Source organism: Pelodiscus sinensis, chromosome 6, assembly GCF_049634645.1.
Source record: "Pelodiscus sinensis isolate JC-2024 chromosome 6, ASM4963464v1, whole genome shotgun sequence".
Classification (NCBI taxonomy): domain Eukaryota; kingdom Metazoa; phylum Chordata; order Testudines; family Trionychidae; genus Pelodiscus; species Pelodiscus sinensis.
The window spans coordinates 75,115,486-75,143,309 of NC_134716.1; the positions used below are offsets into that span (position 1 = coordinate 75,115,486).

Here is a 27,824-nt window from a genome sequence, read left to right on the forward strand (position 1 = left end):
TTTTTCCTGTATGATTTAAGATTTTGGTTTAAATTAAATAATACTTTACTCTCTTCTAGTATTTCTTCATCTGAAAGTCCCAACATGCAAACATTAGTCACCACAAATTTGTGAGGTGGATAACTATCATTATGCATCATTTGCAAGCAGGTAAGTCAAGACACAGAAAGTCTGAGTGTAACATCCAAGGTTACAGATCAAATCAATTGCAGACATGAAATCCAGAATTTCTGACTTCCCATCCCCTTCTCTGACCATTAGACTATATCATGCCTACTAAGAGTTTGTATTCTACAAACATAGAGACCTTTCTTCTCTTTCATCTCTCTCTCTAATGCATTTACTTTGGAACCCCAAGATACTGTAGTTTCATTTAAAAAGTAGGAAGCCAAATGAGTATAGTCATGAGGAAAGACTTCAGTTATACAATCCATTAAATAAAACAATAGAGCTTGCAGCTGAGCTATTAAAAAGAGTAGAGCAATTTTTATTTCAATGGCTACATTTTATTTCCTCTTCTGAGTGACTGTTAACAAAGGGCTGCTGAAAGGACTAGATAAAAAGTAGACGTCAGATGCAGGATCCATGAGTTGAACAACATTATTAGATACAATTTCATAAAATCTAGTTGCTTTTCTGCTACTAGAAATCATGTCCTTTTGTCAACTTGTGGTCACATCAGCACTTCTGTTGATATAATTTGCTCCAGCTGCAGAGCGTAGCTGGCCTGCAAATCAAGAACTAGAATAGGGACAGTCAGGAATAACTCAATGGGTTGGATAATGTGCAAATCACTACACATCTTGCTATTAGTATAGTTTATTTTCTCTCAGAATATTTGGAACATGAAAAATTTATCTTTAGCAAAACAGCCGATCTGACACTTTTGCTGAGAGCAGAACTGGCTGGCTAGCTTATTGTAAGACCCCTCCCCCAAACCCCATACATATACAACACTCTATAATCATTTAAGTGGGATTATCATATCAAAACCCTTCATTATCTTTCATTGAATTGAGACCAAACACCTAATTTCATATATTGTTTGAGGTATCTCAATAAAATTGCTTGCAGTCCTCTATACTCACTCTTCTGATCAAATGTGTAAAGGGCTATTTTCTATTCTCCACTTTATCTGCTCTACTTACCCCTTCCTACCCTCTGCTTGAACTCAACAGAATAAGTAATAGTCCATCCTCACATAGTAATAGGATTCTTTAAACTCCAGTCTTCTACCCAGATGGAAACCTGGTTTCAAATGAAAAGTAGCACATCTACTGGGGTGAATGAACGTTGTACAAAGATTGAAAGAGAGTACTTTCTCGTTAATTTAAGCCAGTTCCCTTTTCACTTTGACTCAAATAGGTACCACATAGAAGCAAAATGAAATTAATATGACATTTCATTTTAATCTAAATTTTATTGCAAAAATGGCAACCAGTAAGTTTGAGGAAGAAAAATTTCCTATGTAACATATCAAATTTCACCTTGAGATTACAAAGAGCAATATATATAAAGAAGAAGAGAAAAGCAACAGGAAAAGCAGCACCCATATGAACAAAAGTGGTTAATCACGTGTGGAAATGCTGCAGATAGTTTGCTGTTCAGAAGCGAACGTAAAGTTTATGAGAACTGAAGACTCGTTGCCTGAGAGCTCAGGTCCTGTGAAGGGGGAAAAATGGTACATTTTTCAATCAAGTTAGCTCAAGCAAGCTACCTCAAGTCACCTGGAAACACTATTTAACATTGTTGTTAAGCTTAACATCTCCATCATGGTTTTTAGGAACTCAAATTTAACCTCTGTAGGCTATAACTCAATTTGCTAATTTTTGTGAAAATGACACCCTGTCTTATCTTGACTAGTGATAGAAATGTAGCCGTGTTAGTCTGGGGTAGTTGAAGCAAAATGCAGGACAATGTAGCACTTTAAAGACTAACAAGATAGTTTATTAGATGATGAGCTTTCGTGGGCCAGACCCACTTCCTCAGATCAAATAGTGGAAGAAAGTAGTCACAACCATATATACCAAAGGATACAATTAAAAAAATGAACAAATATGAAAAGGACAAATCACATTGCAGAACAAAAGGGGGATGCGGGGGGGGGGGGGGGGAGGGGGAGGAAGGAAGGTGATCTTGTCTGATATCTGTTTTGTGGGCATTAATCCTTTGGCGAAGTGTCTGAGATGTTTGTCCAATGTACATAGCAGACGGACACTTTCGGCACATGATAGCATAGATTATATTTCTGGATGCGCAGGAATATGTGTTCTTGATCTTATAACTCACTTGGTTAGGTCCAATAATGGTATCAGCAGAATGAATATGTGGACAAAGCTGGCAACGGGGTTTGTTGCAAGGGAAGGTACCAGGGTTGGTATTAGTGTGGTATGTCCTGTGGTGGTTGGTAAGAATCCAGAAATATAATCTATGCTATCATGTGCCGAAAGTGTCCGTCTGCTATGTACATTGGACAAACATCTCAGACACTTCACCAAAGGATTAATGCCCACAAAACAGATATCAGACAAGATCACAAAGAGAAAACAGTTTCTTGCCACTTTAACCAGAAAGGACACTCTCTAAATGACTTAGCCACCTGCATTCTGCTACAAAGACCTTTTACATCTGCACTTGAAAGGGAATCCTCTGAACTGTCATTCATGTTAAAATTCGACACTTGCCAACAAGGACTTAACAAGAATTTGAACTATCTCACCCATTACCAAGACAGTTTCCCCAATTATCACCTGTAATACCATTAACTCACAAACATCCCACTCTCCCTACCTTTAATATCATCAATTCACAGACACTTACCTTCCTTCCTCCTCCTCCCCCCCCCCCCCCCCCGCATCCCCCTTTTGTTCTGCAATGTGATTTGTCCTTTTCATATTTGTTCATTTTTTTAATTGTATCCTTTGGTATATATGGTTGTGACTACTTTCTTCCACTATTTGATCTGAGGAAGTGGGTCTGGCCCACGAAAGCTCATCATCTAATAAACCATCTTGTTAGTCTTTAAAGTGCTACATTGTCCTGCATTTTATCTTGACTAGGATTTTAACTCAAGTAGAGTACGCTGTTTTTAAGTGAAGACAATGCCCAAGACTCTATAGTGTTAATAGGTTTCTCAATTTAATTAAGTGAGCTTTATTTAAAACTAAATTATTTTTAGTCTAGATATGATCTCAGTCTCTAAAATTCACTTTCCAACTATTCATAAAGTTAAATTCCATTTAAAAGAAGAATGAATAACTTTATGGTAAATAATAACACCTAGAGTTGTGAATGCTATGATAGGTAACCTCTTTCTTCAAGGTGTCAAAAGGTCAGATAGAGGATTTCACTATTCTCTTATTCCCTAGAAAATATTTCATAACTAAGTAGGTGTGCTAAAGAAGTCTTTTTCTTTCCTCTAACCACTGCCAAAGATCTAATCGTCCAATGGTCTAATCCAATATGACAAACCTTATATTTCCTATTTTAAAACTCCTGGCTGAGTGAAAGTTTTGAGTTTTTGTGGGCTAGGTATGCAGTGGATGAAGTATACTTTCACTATAACAGTTTTTCACTGCAAATTAATGATTTCAGATTTGCCCATTCAATGAGAAACTTAGACTGAGAACTACCTAATGATTGCAGATCAATTTTCTTTTCAGTGTCTGCACAGCTTAAATTGCTGAAAGATAAAAACAGAACAAAAATGTAAATATTGCTCTTTATGTAAAGTGGATGACAGCATTGATTTTCAGCCATCTGCTCTCCCCACCTCTTGATTCTTTGGTCCCCAAATTCCTCCTCCTTCTCCACAAGTCTGCAAATCACTATGGTTCAGTGATGAACTGCCTTTACTTTCCCAAACCTGAAGAAGACCTTAATGCTTGTCTCCCTCACCAACAGAAGTTGGTATAATAAAAGATATTACCTTACCTAATGTCTTACTTCAGAGGCTGGGCCAGCCAGACTCTTCTCTCAGGTTCAGAGGGTAACCAAGAAGGCAAAAATCACTTAATGCAAATAAATGCAAGGTTTATTAGATATAAAAAGAAACGGCAAGGGAGGGCTTATAACATCTCTTTGGCTTGCTGCAGACTCCAAAAGGCACCTCTGTACACTTTCAGGTCCATTGGGAAGTCCAAAGAGCGTTGGCAACATTAAACAATATATAGCCTGTACACAAAATTCTTGAAGCAACAACTAACTATGTGCAGAGGAAAAACCCCAAAACAAACACCTGCCTCTGTGGGAAGGTTCCCACAGACAGGCTTATTTAACCCAAAGCTTATCTAAACTATGCCAGGAGCTCAGCCACGCTGGGGCATGACCTATCTCTTTAACGAGCTTACTAGCTGGGAATTTTCCTTGCTAACAGCAGGCCAAAGCCTGTTTTCTAGTTTGCAGACATGAGAACTTGGAAGATTCACTAACTCCTCAAAATACAATGGTCTTCCAGTTTTCCAGTCACAACACCTACCTTGTGTCTCTGATGGACTATTAAGACAATTGTGATACAAAAACTGCTCTAAATTGTATCAATGCAACACAAGGAATTCTGATAAATATGGGCAGCTATAAAGGGGGAAAACCAAATTTAATTTCTTCTGAATTTCCATGAACCCAAGAAAATCAAGTCCTCAGAACTATTTTGGCTAGTTAACCAGCCACTCAATTGTTTTCACCTAACCTATCTCATAGAGGTCTGGCCTATGCTTAAAAGTTAAGTTTACATAGATATGGAACTCTGGGGATATGAACAATCCAATCCCCTTGAGTATGCTAGCCTAACTCCTGATCTAGATACAGCTAGGTTGATGGAAGAATGCTTCTGTCAACCTAGATACTGTTGCTCAGGAAAGTGATGCAAGGGAAAAACCCTTTCAGTCACTGTAAGATTCATCTACATAGGGTTCCTATAGACTGCTGACATACCAATGGAACTGTCACAATGCTATTGTAGTCCCATAGTGTAGACATGGTTTGAATTCACACAAAGTAAATGAAGTGCTGGAGGTGATAGGCAGACCTGGAACATCACCAGTGAAATAGTTCTGTGCCAGGCTATCTCCAGTTTCCATTTAAGACAAGTTTACTGAATTGACATAACCAAACTCCCAATATCATTTGTCAGCTGGCAGAATTCTAGACCTCTAAACCTAGGTCAATAAGCCTCTGATAACACTGATGACTGACCTCTTCATAGGCATGAAGCAAGGACAAACTTCCAGGCTCAAACTTTCATTCTTTTGGTATTGCTACTGAATGTATGCAGTTGTCTTCACTCCTACCAGTCACAGCTTGCTGCTGTGTTATATACACCTAGCAGGAGGATCCTGTGATACTATCATTTCCCTAGGACAAGTACCTGACTATTTTAATGAGCAATGATTTTTCTTCCACAAGAGCACTCATAATCATATGTGGAGAGCTGGTGGGATCTGTCTTGCAGCCTCTCATTTTCAATGGGTATGTCTAGACTACATGGCTCCGTCGACGGAGCCGTGTAAACTAGTTTACCCAGCATAGTCAAAGAAGCAGGGATTTAAATAATCCCTGCTTCATTAAAATAAACATGGCCACCACACTGTGCCGACGATCAGCTGATCCGACACAGCGCGGCAGTCTAGACGCGGATCTGTCGGCTGGGGAAGCCTTTGCTGACTGATCCCTTATGCCTCGTGGAACAAAGTTTACAGGATCGGTCGGCAAAGGCTTTCCCAGCCAACAGATCTGTGTCTAGACTGCCACACTGTGCCGGATCAGCTGGTCATCAGCACAGCGCGGCGGCCATGTTTATTTTAATGAAGCGGGGATTATTTAAATCCCCACTTCTTTGACTATACTGGATAAACTAGTTTACATGGCTCTGTCGACAGAGCCATGTAGTCTAGACACACCCAATAGGAAAAGGAAGCCTTCTTCTATTCTGCCGATGCAGGACAATCCATCATTCCCATGTCATAATGCATGTGGATAAAGAGCTAATGAGAGAAGATGAAAGTGATCTATAAGGGTATGTCTACACTACCCCGCTAGTTCGAACTAGGGGGGGTAATGTAGTCATACGGAGTTGCAAATGAAGCTCTGGATTTAAATTTCCCGGGCTTCATTTGCATAAAGCCGGCCGGCGCCATTTTTAAATGCTGGCTAGGTCAGACCCCATGCTGCGCGGCTACACGCGCGGCACGGGGTCCGACCTAGCCGGCATTTTAAAATGGCGCCGTCCAGCTTTATGCAAATGAAGCCCGGGAAATTCAAATCCCGGGCTTCGTTTGCAACTCCGTATGACTACATTACCCCCCCCTAGTTCGAACTAGCGGGGTAGTGTAGACATACCCTAAGGGACTAGCCAGGAGATCGGCCTTATGCTCACCAATCATTAAAACAGCGATCCAGTTTAGAAAAATATTTGTGAAGTTCTAAGCCCTACATCTCCCTTCAGAGAAGAATATTCAAAACCAATAATTCTAGGGCCTGGACCCAATCTTTAAGGCTCTGATAGCTTAATTATACAATCAGTATAAATCCAAGCCTAATCATCTTCAGAGTTTAATATAAGTTCCACCTCTTAATCAAGGCTTTTCTACCATTAGAAGGGTAAAGAGAGCTTGACTCTCATAGACAGATGAAAATAGGGTAAAGAGTAGTAAAAAGTATGCAGAAGGGAGAGAAGAATAAAGGAAGAGAAAAAGCCTGAAAAATATCTTTAAGTTAATAGCAGAGTTTACTACAGAAAAATCTTTTTGTGATCCTAAATTATTGTTCCACGCCTATTTCCAATGCATATTGGCTATATAAGTGCCTAGAGAAAAGACCAATATATGCACAATTAAATATAGACAAAAAGCTGAGAAATAGACATTCACAATCAAACAATATTCTTAGGATCATTTGCTTCAGCCACAGATTTCCACAGACACAGTGGAACTGATTCAATTCTGCTGTGACAGCAGCATCTGAGGAACTGATAGAAAAGGTGTTTCCTGGGTAATCTCTGCACTGCATTTGGCAAAGTTATAGTCAGGTGAAGGGAAAAGCAAGAATGAATCTAGTAGATCTATTATTGCACATGTTCATCAGTCATCATTCCCTGTAGAGCTAGAATATAGGAGCATCCATAGGACTAGAGAAATGGCTATAATGTATGAATTAGATAGTAGGATGCCTTCCTTCACTACCTCTGATGAACCCTGTGCCCAAGCCCAGCTGCTTAGACTTGGGAGATGCCCTTGTAAGTTTTTATGTAATATTTCCCATCCTTTCAGATTCTGTAGTTGATTAGAATTCTGAGACATGTGATCAGAGTGAAGAGGTAGGGCATGAAACTGTCTCTCTCAAAATCAGAGAACATATAATTTGTGAAGTGCCTTTTGAGTGGGGATCAATTACTTCATTATTTTTATTACTGTATTTGTTCACGTACAGCCCATGCTTTATCATCCTTAAACAGAGAACTGGATGTAGTAGTCAGCAAAACCTACAAGGCTTGTCAGTAAATGATAGTGCAACCACACATGCTTTTTAGTCCGCCAAATTGCGAAGTCTGTGTCAACTCTGAAATTACTATTTATTATTTTCAATTTGGTTTGTGACTAGACAGAGAATGATAACCAAAGTATGGTTTTCTTATGCAGATGGAATGAAAAAGACAATGTTTTTGAAAATGTTTCTCTTTTTTATTCAGAATGTCACCTCTTCAGTTATCCCCAAACCAGGCTAATGAAGGTATATTGATCTAGATAGCCACTAAACTATATGGATTCTAGAAAGTGGAGCTTGAAATTGAAGCATATGACAAATACATTAAAAAAATCTTCTTGAACGTTGAAAGGGCTACTGCTGGGATTTGGTTCCGTGAGGTTAAACCTGTGGCATGAAGGTAAGTTAATGCTTTTCCATCACACCAGATTCAAAAGAATCTTAATACTAAAGATGAGAATGAAATTATTGCCAGTGAATGAGCTGTCCCACTAGTGTAAGAAATGCTTTGGTGGGAGTAAGTCTTTCTTGTTAAAGATAATGTTCTATTCGGAAAAGCAATTATACATTTTAATTGTATTGCATTTCCTTTATGTTTCCTTTAAGCTCATACTATTCCACTAGAGATGTCAGCAAACCACAAGGATATATTGGGGGAGGAAACAGTTGTACTGGGATTTTTTTGAGGTGCATATTAAGTTACCTAGAATGTTTCACAAAACTCTTTGGGCAAAATGTGATAATAAAAGTAAGCATAGAAGGGTCCCATTCAAAAAGGAACTTGAAATGCTTTCTGTTATTCCATCAAATGTTTTGTCTGGTTTAAATATCTTATCAGATTGCTCTCTCTTCGCTTTATTTTGCATAAGGATCTGTTTAGTTAGGATATGGCTAGTAAAGCACATTGGCACAACAAAGCATTAGAAGGGAAATCTCAAAATTGTGTAGGACTATGCAGTACTTTAAAGACTAACAAGATGGTTTATTAGATGATGAGCTTTCGTGGGCCTAATAAGCCATTTTGCTAGTCTTTAAAGTGCTGCATAGTCCTGTATTTTGTTTCAGCAAGACCAGACTAACACGGCTACATCTCTATTACTGTTCAAAATTGTGTGACTTTACAAGGGAAAGTGAACTATTGGCATTCTTTTGTCTGAAAGAGATGGTAGGATTGCAACCTACGATGTAGATGGTTTGCAATGTCTCATGTAATTCAATAGTCTAATCTGAGATTTGCATGATCTTTGGCAATTATTGCAAATGTATGTGCCTTGATTGGAAGCTACAGGCTAGGTTGGGAGCTTTGGGCTCTTTTCTCTTCAAGCTGTAGGAGCCATTTCCTGCCATGGACTTTCACACTCTCATGGACATGATGGCATCACCTGATAAAATCACTTGCCAAGTTTTGCATGTGTCTTTATACTGAAGTTTGGAATGTTTGTTGTTCTTGTTCCCTCTGATAGCTCCCTGTCTAACATGTCCTTGGGTATGCTACACAGAAAAAAGAATAATTTTCATATGTACACCCCTGAGATGCAAAGACCCAAAGCAGCTAAAGACTCCCCTGCTTCTGATTCCTTTTCAATACATCTTTTTATGGGGTCTGAACCAATTGCCAGAGCACTGTATTGGTTTTATGTTCCAGCTGGGCCACTGACTTACTCTGTGATCAGGAGGCTGTTAAATCACTTTTCTGCCTCATTTTATAGATGAGTAAACTGAGTCATACAGTTATCCACTCAAGGTTTAATTCATTTTTATAAAGTGCACTGAGATGCTCACACTGAAAATTTTACACTAGTGCAAAGTATTATTATTATGTTTTGTTTTCCATATGGAATTACTGCCTGTCCCAGTTTTCACAGGACAGTCATGATTTCATCCTGTTCTTCATAGTTCAACAGCTCAGGCAAAGGATTCCAAAGTTACTTTATCCTTGGTCATTAATTTGTGGCACACATTGTCTTATACCCTGACACAGGATTGTGAGCAAGCATAGTGCAGGAATAACATAAGGTCATATTTTCTTTTGCATGACAAAAACTAAAAATATCAATTTTTCTGTTCTTGTCTTCTCTTGTGGTAGCCTTGTTCAACGTAATATGGCACTGGATCAATCAACAACTAGAACAATGAGTGGATTTAATATCAAGACTATTTTGACAAAATGGGGCAACACATTCTCTTCTCACAGCTATGCTACTGGTCTTTTTTGTCCTGTGAATTGTAGCAGGGCTGCTGTGCTGGGTGAGTATTTCTCTGCATGCTCAAAGTCTGCAAAGATCTTAACTCTTCCCATAGGGAAAAAAACCCTCATTCAGGCAGCTATTCTGAAAGGATGTTCTGTTTGTCTTTCCTTCCTGTAGCCAACTGAGAGGGGAAAATAGCATAATGTAAGGAGGAAAAATTGTGCTTAGCTGTGGAAAAATAAAGACATCAGAGCTGTGTTTAAACCCTACACCAGACAAGGCATACACACTATCAACAAATGGAGAGAACGCCAACACAATGCGTAGCCCTGTCCTGAAGGGATAAATATCCCTAACAGAATCTGTGTGGTTTTGCACACTGTCACACTGATATAGCTTTTTATGCCTTGTCACACTAAACTGACCTCAACTGAACTTGTATCAGCCAACCTAGCAGCTGGAGAGGTAATTTGTCATTTCTATAAAGTATTTGTAATGTACTGAACTGAGCAATCCCTTGTGTTAGCCTCCATTTGCTGGTTCATGGCTTAGGGTTTCCTGAGTCCTTCTTGTTTCCTGCTATTGCCTTTATTCATGGACGAGGAAGAAACCCCTCCAAGGTAGTTGGTTAGTAGAACAAGCAGACATACTCTCTGCAATAACAACCCCGCCACATATTTATTTAATGTGGTCTGTTCGTTGCAGCCCCTCCTACTTTTGGTTTTACTGTCAAATTTAGTTGCTTTCTCTCTTGGGGAGAGAGAGATACATGACTGAATTTCCTCTTAGAATTAATTCCTGATTCAGGATTCCTTAGCAGAGAAAATACGGTCTGGGGCTTCTGAGTGTGTATGGCAATAATCAGTAACTAAACCAGCATCTAATTCTGCTATAACAGATATACCTTCTTCTCTACTATAGCATGAGTCTCAGCAGCTTAGGAAATTTGGCCTAACGATTTTCTTTCACAGAGTTTTCAAAAATCTTTATTGTTCCTAGCCAATCTGTATATTTATTTTTGTGTTTAATTTTATGCTTCTAGTGTTCTATTTCCAGGGGGCTAAGAAGCTGAATCACTGATTGAAATATATCCCTGCATGAAAAAGCACCAAATAGCTTAGTCAGTTTCACTGCTATTTTTCAGAAAGTGCTAGCAAGCAAAAGGTTTTGAAACATGGTTTAGATATTTAGACCATGAGAGAGGTGAGGCAGGGAGGGGAGAAAGCAAGCTTACTCAGCCACTTGAGAATTCCTCTCATATAAGGGAAGCTGCAGGTGGTGTGAAGTCGTTGTAGCCAATCCTATACCACATGTATATTGCCTCCATTGGAATAAGGGGCCTCCCTTGTGTGGAATACATTATACTATGGTAATACTACTGGGCAAAATAGCTCCTCATTAAGTCATTTCAACTACTGCAGATTAGAAATGTTGATTTGTGCTAGGAGCCAAACTGGCCTCATGATTATCCCCAAGTTTGTGGGCAAACAAGGTTAAAAGCCACTAATATCTTCTCTTATTGCATTGGGGAACACTTAGGCATACTTCAGTGATCAGCCTTTAGATGTTACCTGTATTTCTTTGTATTGTATGTTTGTCTGAAAATAGAAGAGCTAGAATATTACTATGGTGAGTGTTAGGTGATACTTCATTGAAGCTGGTTGGCATAACAGCTGCCCATCATTCAAGGTAAATGTAAGTTGCAGGTAAACTCCTTTTGGAATATGATAGCCAAGAGGACTGAAATAAAAATTAAATCATAGACGCCCACTCCGTAACCACTGGTCATATGCAAGGCCCATCAACATCTGAGCTATGTGGGTGGGAAGGGCTCACTAGGTATTTTTTGATGGAGTGTAAGAGACACAGGCTATGTCTAGACTGCAGGCTTCTTTCGGAAGAAGCTTTTCCAGAAGAGATCTTCTGAAAAAACTTGTTCCGAAAGAGAGCATCCACGCTGTGAAAGCTCATTGAAAAAGTGATCTACTTTTTTGATAGATAGTGTCCACACTGAATGGATGCTATTACACATTTAAGCTGTGGTTACTATGGGCAGAATGGCCACCAGGGCACTTGTGCTTTTTCCTCTTTCCTCTTCTTGCAGAAGAACAGCCTCTTCCCCCTCCACACACATCTCTTTCTAAAGGAGCACACACGACTATTTTTCTGGCAAAACTCTGTAGTGTACCCACAGTCAGAAACACCTCAGAATCACACAGACGGTAGCAGAAAGCCAAGGACAGCCTGAAAAGCCCTTGTAATGTGACCCCGAAAAAAAGCTAAGAGGTTATGTTTTTGGGCAGAGCCCTGGTTGAAAAACAGAGGCTTAGCATAATGAGGAAATAAACTGTTTCCTGTTCTATGATTCATACTTTGTTCAGTGAAACAGTACTTTATGTGCATCGTTCCTAAATAAACTAGATTGCATCGAAGAAATACCTGAGTTATTGTCAGTTTTCCCTTTTAACAAAACAACTTTAGGGCTATGTTTAGACTGCAAGCCTCTTTCAAAAGAGAGCGTCTAGACTGCACGTTGAACTTTCGAAAAAGCGGCTTGCTTTTTCGAAAGAAAGCATCCAGTGAGTCTGGATGCTCTCTTTCGAAGAAGCCCTATTTACATTGAAGAACGCCTTCTTTCGAAAGAGGAACTTTCGAAAGAAGGCGTTCTTCCTCGTGAAATGAGGTTTACCGCCATCGAAAGAAAACCCGTGTTCTTTCGATTTAATTTCGAAAGAACGCGGCTGCAGTCTAGACGCAGGTGAGGTTTTTTCGAAAAAAGGCTACTTTTTTCGAAAAAACCCCTGAGTCTGGACACAGCCCAGGTAATGGATAACCTCTCAGTGTTAAAAGGGACAATACTATGATGACTACATTAATATCCTCTTTACTGTATTTGATATTGTTAATGATGATACTATGCTGATAGATGAAGTATTCTAAAAACTTCCTGTTGTATCCTTTCTTAATATTATAAGCTTACTATAAGAACTAATTCTATCTTCAAGATGATTTTTCTCCCATTGTGACAACTGTGATCAGCCAAGGTTATTTAAAACAGTATCATATATTTTAAATCATTTAAAAAAGAAATATATTTATCTCTAGCTCTATCTATGTGACACTTCCTAGAAATGCCATGTGGGTGCCCTTAAGCCACCGAAGGATGAAAGGCTGTAACAGCTGAGAAAGCTTTTGGGAGGGCTCCACTACTGGACCAATCCAAAATAGCTGTAAGTAGAGATAAGCCTGAGCTACAAAATTCAGATATGAAATTAGAAACTTTGCTCACCCTACCTGCAGTCTAGGAATGTTCAGATTTTGGTTTCAACCAGAATGGGTAACTTTGCCTCACCCCTATTGAGGCCAGTGCCTTAGTGGCCCAAGCTGATGCAATACATATATTCTACTATTTCAAATGTAGATATAGTTAATGACATCTTGTGAAGCGTTTGTAATGATTTGTACAGTGAAAATCCATTTTTCTGGCTATTACCTGAGTATTACAAGCCGAAATCAGTTAACTTTATCTTTGACATCAAAAACTACTGTAATTCTATGCATACATGGATACCAAATCCTTCCTATGTTCTGCAATTTTCCATCACCGAAAGCTAGCGTGGTTGGAAGATTATTATTGAGACAAGTTACATTGAGATATGCCAGATAGCTTATCCTCTTTGAAACAGGCAATAGTAAGGAACATAACAAAAAATAAATGAAGTAGTAAGACCACTTGTTCATTCATTTGATCTATCTATCTATCTATCTATCTATCTATCTATCTATCTATCTATCTATCTATCTATCTATCTATCTATCTATGGCATTTGGTATTTCTAGATTCTTACAGGTTCAGAACAGTGTTTATTAACTCTTTAAGAGACAATCTGTAATGCCAGAATCTAGCCATTTGGATTGCAGGATCAGGACTATAGGATGGAAACTCCTGAGAGCACAGACCATAGCCATAGATGAGAGCGTGTTTTCGCACTTTCCACACGCTGATTTTTTTTAAAAGAGAAAAGTAAATACAAAACACCTGGCTAAATTCAGCAATGATTTGAAATATGTAAATTACAACCACATCCTCCTGTGTCTTGATCCAGAAACACTGCCAGATCTGATGGACTTTGGTATTTTGAGAAAGTGCTAAATGAGCCCAACTTACACTCCTTGAACCAAAGCAAGAAATGCAGCCAATGGGAGGGTCATTTGGAAAATTACACAAGGTTTGCACATCCACTGAACGCCAGATTACCGCAAATTAATCTGCTTCAACACTTTTATCTATTTTCTCAACAGCTTACTCCCAAAAGTCTAGCATGTGATCCTGAGAGTAACATAGAATATTGTGTACATTACTACTGAGTTTGACCAAGAAGTTTTTGGTCCCCGATCTTTATTCACGTATTGGACAGTGTCAAGAATATAATCAATGATTTTAAAATACAATAATCATAGCTGATACTTCACAATACTGGAGCTACTGGTGGAAGGGTAAAGTGCTATGTATAGGCTAAAATTTCTCTGTCATCTAGTGGTTCCTAAAGGATTAAATTTCAAAACATTTTAAATATGCAGAGATCCCAGAACAGATATTATCCAGGAATTTCCCTAGGATAGGAAGAATAAAAGAAAAGACTTCAAGTCCCTCCCCCAGCACACTTTTTTATTACAACAGAAATGCTGCCCCAGCAAAATCATTTCTCTAATCTTCTTGAAAGCCTTGGGTTGTCTCTAAGCAGGATGGTATAGATGATGGCCAGAAGTCAGTAATAATATTGGAAAAGAAGGACAGAAAAATACTTTGTAGCCCCACTGAAACCCCAAAGCACTCTAGGTATGTCTACACTACCCTCCTAGTTCGAACTAGGAGGGTAATGTAGGCATACCGCACTTGCAAATGAAGCCCGGGATTTAAATTTCCCGGGCTTCATTTGCATAAGCGAGGAGCCGCCATTTTTAAAACCCCGCTGGTTCAAACCCCATGCAGCGCGGCTACACGGGGCTCGAACTAGGTAGTTTGAACTAGGATTCCTATTCCAAACTACCGGTACACCTCGGAATAGGAATCCTAGTTCAAACTACCTAGTTCGAGCCCCGTGTAGCCGCGCTGCATGGGGTTCGAACCAGCGGGGTTTTAAAAATGGCGGCTCCCCGCTTATGCAAATGAAGCCCGGGAAATTTAAATCCCGGGCTTCATTTGCAAGTGCGGTATGCCTACATTACCCCGCTAGTTCGAACTAGCGGGGTAGTGTAGACATTCCCTCTCAGAGGAGGAAGCAGGCAAAGGGATGAATACTATTTTGGAGGAGTGAAGCATAATAAGCACCCCTATTTTAAAGTATATATGCCCATCACTACTCAAAGGTCTTATTCTTATATCACATGTATTTTCCTTGAGGAAAATGGTCTTTTCTTCTGGAAAATGCATCTCATTTTAAATTGCTGCCAACGCTAATCAAAACCACCTACGCAACAATACTGAGCTTTTTATTTTTTTCCCTTGGTCTTAGATTTTTCTTCATGATTACTGAAAATTGCATGCAAGCAATTTCAACAGATAAGGATAAAAGAATTTAAACTAACAAACCCTGTATCCAATGTATCTGTATTTCTGTGCTCCAATACAATTCCTCAGAGAAGCCTAATAATACATCAGTGGATAAGACATTCCCTTGTAGTCATGCAGATATTTTGCAATGACATTAGAAGCCTCCCTTACATTAATAGACTTGAGCAGGATATGGCCTGCTGATCCATTTGTTCTGGCCCATGGCCAGCCTTGGCAGGGGGAGGAAGTGAGGCAAGAGACTTTGAATGCTCCTCTGACCCCAGGGCCTGATTGACTTGGGGGCGGGATAGCATAAGAAGTCTCCTCTACCCCTGCCACCAGGGGCTTGCAGCATGTAGATAGAGCCACCAGCTGTTCAAAACAGCTCTACGCGCAGTGCAACCCTGGTAGGGGAGGAAGAAGACATTTTGCATGCTCCCCTACCCCTCAGACAATCATTGCAGCTGAGGGCTGGGGAGTTTGCAAAGTCTCACATCTCTCTGCCATGGTCATGTGGCGTGTAGAGGGCACTGCCAGCCATTTTGAACAGCTGACCACTCTGTTTACTTGCTGCATGCTCCTGGCAAGGGGCAAGAGAATTTGCATGCTCCCCTGTGAATGGCCCCCCAGCTGCAATGATAGGCCTGGAGACAGGGGAATGTGCAAAATCTCTGCTTCACCCAGCGCCCCCCCGCCAGGGACACGTGGGTCATAACGGGAACTGTTCAAAACAGCTGGTGGTTCCCTCTAGGCACCGCATAACCCTGGATGGGGGCAAGAGACTTTATAGCCCCTCCAAATCCCTAGGAGTCAATTGGCTTGGGGGTGGCGGAATGTCCATGAAGTCTTTTGCCCTCCCCCAGGGACATGTGGCCCTGCCAGCACGTGGAGGGAACCCATGTGGCTGGGACTGCTGCAGGAAGGAGCCTTCCTCAGAGACCATGTATGACTGCTGGCTGAGAGTTGTCTAAGGTATGTGATTCCTGGCCATACCCTCTCTGACACTTCAGTTCCAGCCTCTTGCTCCCCAGCCCCTCCCACTTTCTAACTCCCTCTGTCCTAGGTCAACATCCAAATCCTCTCCCCCCCCCCCCCCCCGACTACAGACAACTCCTAGACCCTGCTCCCCGTTACACCCATTATCCATGTCAAAATTGTCGATCATTGGTGATCAGTGGCTGCAATTCAACTTTCTTCCTGAAGAGATGGGATTCTTTTTAAATGCTCATATTTATTGAGATGCCTGGATAACACTGCAATCTTCCTTTTTAAAATAGTGCTTGCTCTTCCTATATTTTTAGATGTCATGGAATGCACAGAAGGTACAAGTTTGGATACACTTCCTATCTTTGAAGTTACTGGTGCGTTGAGGAGTTTTGTTCGAACTAACGCATCCCAGTGTGCACTTTCACTTTAGAAACAGCTGGCATTCGGAGTAACGCACAAGCGAGATCATGCTAATGAAGCATGGGATATTTAAATCCCTGCTTCATTGACTACTTAGAATGCCTGCATTTGCATCCTTAGTTCGAACTAGGGTGCAATTGTAGACATACCCTCTGAGTACAGTCTCTTCAATAGGATTGCATGGGATATAAGTTAGCAAATAATTTGACTTGTGGTCTTGTGAACTGGACACAATGGGTCTGATTTTATTCCAATTTAAACTGACTGTACACTGGTATACTTCCATCAGCTGCAGGAGGTTACTGCTGATTTATACCAGGAAAATAAAGCCTTTGTTCCAGCTGTTTTGAAAATGCTCCAGGATAACTTATCTAAACCAATTTCCTCCCCACCAGTTTATTTCCTCTAGCTTAAAAAGAATGATTGCAGAAATTGTACTTTATTTTTCATTGAATTGTTCTTTCAGCAGTGTCTGCAATTAAGAACCAGCTCGCTAAACAAACTGTAATTATTGCAAATTGTAGTAAGCACTAGTAATTGATATGCTTCAGTAAAGCAGGCTAGGTTTTTAGCTGGCCTTTAAGAAAAACAGCACTAAAAGAAACTGTAACTTTAGATGATGTTTGTATTAGAAGGAAAGCAAAATCTAGGGCACACTTATTTCCATTTCTGCAAAAAGGGTACTAGTAATAGTATTATTTGTGAAAATATGCAAACATGCTGTAGTACAATCAGCAGCCCTCTCCTCCCTGCAAAAATGGCAGTAGCTAATACATATCCATGAACTAGTGTCATCTGTGTGCAGATGTTTAGACATTTCTTTTGAATGCTTCCCTGCAAGCAAAGAAGCTTAATTCACACCATTATTTTGAAACCAAAGGCCATTTTATGTTATTTGTAGATGTTTTTAAGGTATATTACTCATAGTTTTCCTCATCCTCCTCGGCCTGCAAAATTGGACTTATGGGACTGTATGTGGCATTACAAAGAGAGGGGACAGAAAAAATAGTACAACATTTTTACAACTCTTTTATACATTTTCAAAATCAATTTCTGTAAAATTCATGGTATATAGCGAATGCGTGACAGTGAGATGTAGGGTAAAGGCTTTGGTAAATGTTTGGGGTGATTTATGTAATTCAGTTATGTATCAGCCATGATTATTGCAGGTTTCCTTAGATGTTATTAACAATACCAATACACCACAATGTATTTCCTTACTCATTGTGTGCGTATCTATCTACCTATAGTTATAACACTCAGACACACACATGCGGATAGAAAATTATATTAAAAGTTAATGTTGCAAAGTCAAGCACTTAAAAGTTAGAAAATGGCAAAATTATTTTGATCCCCATGTGAATATGTATTTGTTGCAGTCTTTAATTATATGATTCTATACTACTTGTCCCCACTATGGCTAATTTCTGTTTAACATCTTTTACAAATACTTTTTTCAACAAGATAAGTGGTAGAACTATGTTGACAACTACAAAGACAATAAACCCATACTTTTTGTTGAGCAGTCACTTAAAATTTTCCACACATGGTCAGTATAGAAACCAGCATGGAAGTAACAAGGAGGAGTATAGGTTTCATGAAAGATAAGGTAGAAGGCAGTTTCAAGAAGTCAGTCTGCTTACATATTATTGGAATGTCAATGGCAGTTATAACATTAACAGTCCTGTTAATAAACATCAAACAGTTTTAGAAATGTGGAGTCCTCATCTCATTGCTTAATACATGATAGATTGAATAGTCAGAGCTTCAAAAACCTGATTTAGAGTTCATATTAAATCTTCTTTGGAGTTATAGTGTGGATTTTTTTGGAGATATGTCCACCAAGCTGTTTTTAATATCTGAATATAGTAAATGAACAATGAATAACACCCAAAAAAGAGCAATATGTTTTATCTTGTTTGAATAATGAAGTCATGAAGTAGTTCCAGATGGTAAATGACTGTCAGACAGGTCATTCAACTTACCCAGCATCTGAGGCCCTGCTTAATAGCAACACCCAATCTTAGGAGCACAACAATCCGACATCATCATGCATCACATGTAAAAAAACCCAATAATTTGGTGAGAACATATTTTGGTTCTTTGCCTCAAACTATGTTTTAATCTCATTTACAGTGTCCCAGTATTATGACAAGTATTTGTTTTATAACAAAGCCTAAACAAGAGGTGACTTCGCTTTTATCACTTCCTTTGTTATACAACTTTGTATTCATATTTCAATCATTGTTAATAGGCAAAACATTTTTGTAGTATAGTGAAATGTAAGGAGGTGGCTTATCTGTGTGGTGATAAGAAATTATACTGTCACCATGAAAGCCCTTACTCATGGACTTCTAAAAGTTCTCTTTTTGGTCCTCTTGGAACCCTTAGTGAACTGATTAATTAACATGAACACATGTACCAGCAATATGGAGGTGACACAGCTCTTCCTATCCTTCAACACATATAGCCACATCACTACCATCAAGATGGCCTAGTTCATGGATAAATTCAGCTGAAGAGCAGATAACTGAAACTGAATTCAAGCAAAACAGAGGTAATGCTGGTGGGCGGAAGAAAACATTCTGAATATTTTTAGTCACAGTGTGATGATTTTGGGTGAAGGCACACACTTAGAATTAGTCAATTCTTGGGTCTCTTACTGACCATAAGCTCTCACACAGCATCCTCCATTAGCATTTCTATTATAATCTCTGGTTAGCTAAGAGACTCCATGAAATCCAGTGATGATCTGGTCCCAATTATCTACATCTTTGTCACTTTTCAGCTGGATTCCAACAATATAATATACTTGGACCTGAAGTCATCTCATCTAGTACAAAACACTGAAGCACTTCTCATCATATCAGACCAGTCATCCATTTCTATATTAGCTTCCCATAAACTTTTGAATCAACTTCAAAGTGTTCTATGGTCTGAACCCAGAGTATCTGAAAGATCATGTAAAGCTCAGTGACAAAGACCATGGTCAACAATTAAACTCTTCTGATGCAATGGAACTTTTTACAGTACACGTGTTTGTGTAAGACAGAGAAATTTCATGTGGGCCAGTCTGAGATTATGGAATGAATTCCCCCGAGGAACTAAGGACCACCTCAATCCTCACCACTTTCTGCTCCAAATGAAAGATGCATTTCTTTGACCTTGCCTTCTCTCACATAAATATACAGCAACATGAATATTTAATAAACAAAAGAAAAACCACTCTAACAAAAGTAGAAGATCCACTGCTTGTGCTTCTCCCCCTAAGGAGAAATAAGAGAACAAAGAGGATTGAATAGATGTGTAATCACATTGCTTTATACACTACTGGAAGGTGCTTAGATACTGTATGCAATAAAATATATACAATAGAATCCACTAAAACAGTAGATTTTGGATGCCATTCCAAAAGCACCTTTCCTTCAACCTCCCTTCAAAAAGTAATGTTACCAAGAATGATATGCCAGCAACATGAAATGCTGACTAGTTGCCACTATGGTCATATCTACGCTATAAGATAAGGTCAAATCTACTGTGGTTGATTTCTGGGCATCCAATTTTGAATGTCCGTGTTTTCACTATGGGGAAGAATTGAATATTGTCCAAAGTTGACATGTCTCCATTAGGGAGCCTGCAGTCAGAGCTAGGCACTGTGTGTAGCTTTGCAGTCTGGGCTATGCTTCTGATGCCCACCAGATCCAAAACCCAGCTGCAGTTGGTTAGAGAGGCTCATGTTAGCTGTGTCCCATAAGGCACTCCTCTAATCCCTCCCCCCTCACATGAGATAAAGCATGTACTTGCGCCTTTTGCTGCTAGTCTGGCCACCAGAGCAGTGCATGCATGGAGCCCAGTGTGTTGGAAAGCATCGTCATGCTTCTCAGTGTCATGGTGCACCTCATAGCACTGTACTTCAACAGTGTATGCATTGTACTCCACAAGGAAGAGGATAAGGATGAAGCTCAGCATGACTTGGAAGCAGTGCTCTGGTAAGGCCTGTCACCTATGCTAGAACAGCCACCAGTCAGTCCTCTGGACACAGAAGAATGCCGGTTCTGGCATTGTGAAATGAGCTCAGAGAGGTGGGATCAGATCATGATGCAGAGATGGGACAATCAGCAATAGCTGCAGAATTTCTGCATCCGAAGGCCACATTCTTGGAACTGTGCAAATGACTTTCCCCTGACCTGAGGCACCAGGATACCCGCATGAGACCCACTCTGACTGTGGAAAAGCACGTGGCAATTGCCCTATGGAAGGTTGCAATCCAGATGGCTACTGTCAATAGGGAATCAGTACAGGGTGGGGAAATCTGCGGTTGGGGCTATTCTCATACAAGTAGCCAAGGCCATCAATAACATCCTGCTACAGAGAGTTGTGACTCTGGGGAACGTAGACAACATAGTGGAGGGCTTTGCTGCCATGGCACCATAGATGACATACGCATCTCCAGCTTGGCTCCCAAATGCCATGCCTCGGAGCATGTCAACCAGAAAAGGTACTTCTCCATGGTGCTGCAGACACTTATGGATCACAAGGGCTGTTTCACTGACATAAATATGGGACGGTCAGGAAAGGTTCATGATGCCTACATATTTTGGAACTCCTGCCTCTTCAGAAAGATGCATGATAGAACTTTTTTCACTGACCGGACAAGCAGAGTTGGAGAGTTGGACATACCTATAGTGATCCTGGATGACACAGCCTACCCCTTGCCCCCAAAGCTCATGAAGCCCTACATGTGCAGCCTGGATCCCAGCAAAAATAAGTTCAATAATAGGCTGAGCAGGTGTAGAATGTTGGTTGAAGGTGCATTAGGATGATTAAAGGGGAGGTTTAGGAGTCTCTTGGTGCACTTGCATCTCAGCAAATGCAACATTCCCTTTGTGGTGTTGACCTGTTGTGTGCTCCATAATCTGTGTGAGAAAAAGGGGGAAACTTTTCTGGTAGAGTGGAGGAGGGCTGAAGCAGCACACCTAGCCCAAGAGTTTGAGCAGCCAGATACCAGCGCCATAAGGAGAGCACAGAAAGGGGCAGTGCAAATCAGAGATGCCTTAAAGTTTTATGCAAGTTTTATGGGGGAGGGGATTACAGGATACTAGGTTAGTTGGACCATTGATCTGATGCCAGGCTGGCCATTCTTTCGAGACTTATCCCCATGACTCTCCACAAGTTGCCCCTGCATTCCCTGTGTTTCCCTTTAATCCCCCATCCCATCCACCCCATTCCATCCTGTAGTCTAATCAATAAAGAGTCCATTGTTCAATTAACAGAAGTGTTTATTGGAGAAAAACAACAGGAAAAGGACAGAACTGGAAACTGGAATGGGGGAGGGGATCACAAGAATCAGAGTGGGATTGCCTCCTGCCCCTAGAAGGCCTAGAGACTCTGGCTCCTGTTGAGGTCCCCCCACCATGTGCGGGGCCCCAGATGCACCTGGGAACCCTGGGGGTGGAAGCTGCAGGGCTGGTGCAGGAGGGACCAGAGGTGTAATCAGCATGGGTGGGGTTTTGGGGGTGGCCCATTAGAGGCAGGTTGCCATGTGCTCCATAACAATGTTCAGGGTTTAAAATGTCAACTCCTAAGCAATCCAAGGAATGAGTGAACAAGAGTAGCAGATAGGTGTATCTAGCTCTTATGCATCCTCTGAAAACAGCCCTAACATTCTCTGAACGTAGACTAGTCAATATTCCCCCCCCCCCCCCACCACTACCACCTTCCCAAAACAAATACAAAATATGCAGGCAGAAGTCCTGCAGCATGTGGGGGTTATTTAGTTTATTTCACTGCATGCAGCATTTGTGAGTACCTGCTTTGTGGGTTGGTGACATGTGTGTGTATTTGGTGCATGAAAGTCATGGCCTTCAGAGAGAATATGAACTGTAGAAACCAGAGTGGCTCAGGGAAGCTAAGGGAGACAGAGAGGTATATAGAAGAGACTTTCTGAACATGATGTTAGAAGAAAACAGGCTGACCCATAAGTGGATGGGCAAAGGGGACCTTTATTGCTGATTCTCATTCCATCTCAGATCTTTCCTACCTGGGATGCAAGTGAGCAACGAATTTACCCAAGTACACCTTTTTATTTTAGTTAGGATATAAATACATTTATCAATTACATCACTCTTTAGGCCCTAATTTAGTAATGTGAACACCCACATATTGCCTAATCATAGCCATGTGGTGAATATAATAATTACCTCTCGCCCCCCATTTACTGTTTACAGCTTTTTAGGTGATGTCGGCAGGTTTCACATCACAAAAATGTAGGCATCAGCAACTTACAAGGGGTACAGGATATGTGACCCTGAACGTATATTTTAGAGTGGATAAGGGAGTAAGGAAGATAGCACTGCTAACACACAGGCCATTCATTAAAAAGTTGCATCTTGGGTACAGCTGCATGCGCATCTATCCTGAGCAAACAGGGAAGGAGGAAGCAAAACAAATCTGTAAATCAACAGAAGCAAGTTCTGCATATGCTATGCCCAATTACCATGGTTGCATTTACCAATACCCTTTATTTAAACCTTACACACCCCAACAAATAGAAGACTTCCTGGGACACATTCCCAGTCTGACAGCACTTATGCTGTTGAAGAGGATGAATGTCTTGAGGAAGGAAGACATCAAACTGGAGTGGAGGGAAACGATCTATAGTTGGGACCCTCCTTCCAGATGATGTCATGGTATCCTCACTTCCAGTAATTGGAAATGGATGACAGAAGAGGGATCACTTGGTAATTGTTCCGATCTTTTCATTCCCCTTGAAGCATCTGGCATTAGCCACTGTCAGAAGACAGGACACTAGGTTAGTTGGACCATTGATCTGATGCCAGGCTGGCCATTCTTATGTTCTGTGAGTGAAAGATACAAGCTTTCAAGCTACACAGGGCTTGTATATTCAACCAATAGAGGCTGGCACATAAAAAGCATTTCCTCACTGATCTTGTCTATTTAATATATTTTATAGCATTACACAAAGATCATGCAATAAAAATAAACAGCACTTGAAAGTAAATCAGCCCAGTGGTTCAGTGGCAACTTTAGAAGTGGGCAGCAGTGTATTGTATGCATTGATATTTATGGTTGACACCCTCAATCCTGAGATGGAGTAGGAAATAAAACTTTTCTTCAGAAGTCAGCTTCTTCACATATCCAATTGTGGGGTTTACTGAGTTAACTCTCTCAAAGTCAGTTGTGGTAAACCCTAAGATTGGAATCTATATAATTTAAAATACTTTCCCCACTAATACATACTAGTGTTCAAAGGCTGCCAAAAAAATGGAAATAGGGTATTGCCACTACAACTTTAGACACTGGATACACACAGATTTTGCACCAGCTGTTTTCTACCAGTGGAAAAGTCAGAGGTATATATATACCAGACTCTCTCAATCCTTTCTAGCTTCTCACTACTGAAGAGGTAGATGTCTCTCTCTCTCTCTCTTTAATGGAAAGTTATTTTAGTATTTTAAAATAATTGGTTGGGAGTTTTTGTTTGTATGTTTTTAATTCGTACATATTTCAAGGGATGACTGCAAATTTCAATGTTTTAAAAATGTTTGAAGAGTTTTTTGGACTTTTTTAGAAAGTCAAACTGTCACCAATTTTTTTCATTAAACTTTTCAAACAAATCTCATCACAATTCTCACCGACATTTCTCTACAGAATTATATCCTGACTCATCAAAATTGCAATTAGCTGAACCCACACACACAAAAAAAGCTTTTCCAACTGGAGGGTATTTGTACTGATGGAAGATATGCTAGAAAAAGTTATACACATGATAAGACAAAGCACTCATGAAAGGCTTAGAGTTCAATTTCAGCACTGTCATGGAGGACCCAGAATTAGTTCTATTCTGGAGAGGAGAGATTTGTTCCACAGAAGATAGATGACACTTGGGAGAATGGAGATGACCTGGAAATTAAGGGAATGTCTTTATCTCTCACCCTTCATCAAAAAAAGGCTCATCTGATAGAGCATCATCACTCAAGGTTCTTGGTAAATTAATGTAGCTAAAATACATGGTGTAGCCTGCATATATTTTAAAGATGCATAATCTCTTTAAAGGGAAAATGTAGCAGGCAGCACTAAGAGGTAGATCCAATGCCCCTTGAAGTCAATGGAAGAACTCGATGGATGTTGGATCAGGCTCTAATTGATTACTGCTAAATATGTGCTGCATGGATGCTTTTAAGTTCCCATTCCATAGCAGAGATGCTATTGCATTCTGTCTGTTAGAAAACCCTCTTTTCAACTCAGACAGGGCCATCGTTTGATCTCAGCTGGGGGTCTACTGTTAACTGCTGTTGGGAAGCGGTTTCAAATCAGCAGGTCAACCAGATCTTTTGAAGATAGAGACATTTATTCAGTAGCTACAACAGCAACCACAAGCAGCCAGAAAAGCATAAATTTTATGTCTGGAGTTGGTCATTAAAACAGGGCTTTACTGTTTTTGGTCTTAAACTGACTCAGTAACACCACTAGTATAGTGAAATGATAAATGTGTATTCATTGCAGTTATATAATTTACTTACTGAGGCTCTCTATACCCAGTGATTGTTTGAGAATGAATGCTTGATGGCAGATACATTCTGGCACCATTGTATTTGTACAAGAGATGGGGGAAAAGGAGAAGGTGGTGCTGATGGGTGTGAGTAATCTAACAGAGGAATACGTACTGACATTTCCACAGGCATTTATTGTTCACAAAGCAGGATAGCTTATGATTTAACACATGCCTGAGAAGTTAAGTACTTTCAGTTGTAAACATTTAGGAAAGCAGGTGAACATTTCCCTGTTCCATGGTGGGGACTAATTAAGCTACTTTTCTTTCAGTGGCAGAGTCTTTAATATGATCAAATTTTCATACAGTGTAAGTATTTTGTTGTCTCTGATCAAACTTAGGGGTAAATGCAGAGCCCCTTTAAATTCAGTGTAGTCCCCCTTGGAGAATTTATTCCTTAATGTTCTGAACAGGGTTAAACTTAAGTTATAGTCAGAGGTGACATTTCAAATAGCTACAGTGGACTTTTGTTTTGACTTTGCCAATAATGGATTAAATAGGCAATTCTAACATCCCTTTCTAAATATTTGTAAAGCAGTCACTAGTTACAGAACCAGGTGGGATTGCAGAACTAATGGCTTTTAAGTGTGCAACATTTAGTAACAGAATAAGGTAAGTAGTTTCCCTTGATGATGTTTTTTTTCCGTGGTTTCTAGCCAGATGTGGAAATCCGAGGAAGCTTGTACTATCTTTCCAACTTTTGCCATTGGCCAAAACTAGTCAGTCTTTAAGAAGATTACTTCCCATGGAAAGATACTGTACTCCCCAGAATTAGTGCTAATCCACAAGAAGATTATAAAAGATGGTAAATGAGCAATGAAATAAAACTCAGTTCAGTTTCTATGTTTTTACTGCAATCAAGAAACTAAAGCAGACATGGGAGGAAATTAGGATTCTCTGCAGGTATTGTTAGTTTTGGAAGGTATTGCCTGGCTATGTCATTAAAGACTATATTTTTGCACTCCTTGAATCCTTTCACAAAATTACCTTTGGCAAGGGGAACAGTGTCTCCTGAACATGAAATATTATTTCAGAGGCTTTTCCAAGATGATGTTTCAGATTGCTCTTTGGCCTTGCAATTTCTGGCAGCCCTGTTCCTCCATCAGTGTTTACGGAAGGTCAATAAAACTAGCATATTCTGATGCTGTCTACCATAAATGTGAGAAAACCTGCTGTTGAGGTAAATGCAGTGTCCGCAAATTCATTAGGAATGCTCTCATTCCTGGAAGCATCAGCTATTCCTGTAAACAGCCACTGCTGCCAGTGTTTTTAACCATCCTCTCCTTTCATGCAGACATTACAGAACAGAAAACCAGCTTTGTACTCTCACCACTCATATCAGTTTATAGTTTGTAAAATGATCTGATCAAATAACATTCTGTTGCATGTAAAATGAAATCTAAAGCTCTTTCTAGACAATAGATTCTTGGGTCTGTTGCAACAGATGAGCTTTGTGACTGAAAAGGCCTTGCCTAAAAGGCCAAATCTAAACACACTTAACTTATTTAATACAATGGCTGGGTAGGGGGGGAAATAGAGGATAAAATTGATTTTTCACAGCACTCTGCTTGCATTACTGTTATTGTTTTAAGAAAGGATAGGACCAGAGCATTACTGTACCCCACACTACAATACACATCAGTCTATGAAATATGTTTACTTTTTGCTTCAGGGTGTAACTGTGTGTCAGCTGTGAAAGCAGAGGAATAAATAAATGCCAAGCTCTCAATCTAAGAGGTATAAATAGCAGGAGTCCAATATACAAGTGGTTCTCCAAAATTGGTTGCCATCATAACCTCACAAAGCAGAGAAGTTTAAAATGTATTATGTCCTCACTACTCAACTTATATTATACCACAGTATGTCATTAAAGTGTATAACATTCAGCTTTCATATTGATGGTTTCCAAGTTCCCCTACTCCTTTTTCCTCCTATGTGTGTTTTCCCTCTTTCAGTGTTTAGCTTTCCTGGAAGCAGGAAGAATTTAATTAAAGCAGAATGGATTTGTTAACATGCTTCTGTAGTTATACACTGGTTTAAGAATAGATGTCTGAAATACATGGTGACAACAGCAAGGTACTTCAATATCTGTCAAATTTAACCATTTTGTTTTTCTTCTCATATATTTGTGAGGATAAACAGAACTGACATTAATGATCTAGTGTCATTTTGTTGCACTGACTGCAAATGAACATCCTCTGAGAATGGATCTTGACAATACATGGCATCAGTTTACTTGTAACTAGCATCTTAGGAATTTTGGATGCAAAAGATCCTTCCATAAGCAATGAATCATATCTATCCAGCAAATATCCCCGTCCAGTGCTGAAATGCTTTTAGGTTAACCAGCCCTGCTGCGGAGGGGGGCAAAGGGGAAACCACTCTGTGGCCAGTGAATCAAAAGCGACTGGGGCTCCCAGCCACTGCTGCCTCTACTGAAGCTGTAGTGGCAACAAGAGACTTGGCCATTTAAATTACCTCCAGAGCCATTCATGGTGCGCTCCAGGCAGTATTAAGGCTGCCTAGAGGAGGCTATCCACAGCCTCACCCCTTCTGAAAGGAGGCCTCACCTCTTGTAGGGCCCAGAACCAACCTTCTTCCCCACCTTGCCCAGCATCCCAGT

At 40.1% G+C, this 27,824-nt stretch overlaps 1 long non-coding RNA gene across 1 annotated transcript; it reads left to right on the top strand.

Annotated features, from left to right (window-relative positions):
• Positions 1–59: 59 nt before the first annotated feature.
• Positions 60–9,720, top strand: LOC142829752 (uncharacterized). Its single transcript, XR_012904495.1, has 3 exons — positions 60–150; positions 7,685–7,879; positions 9,566–9,720. It is a non-coding gene; the product is annotated as an uncharacterized LOC142829752 (long non-coding RNA).
• The last annotated feature ends 18,104 nt before the right edge of the window (positions 9,721–27,824 follow it).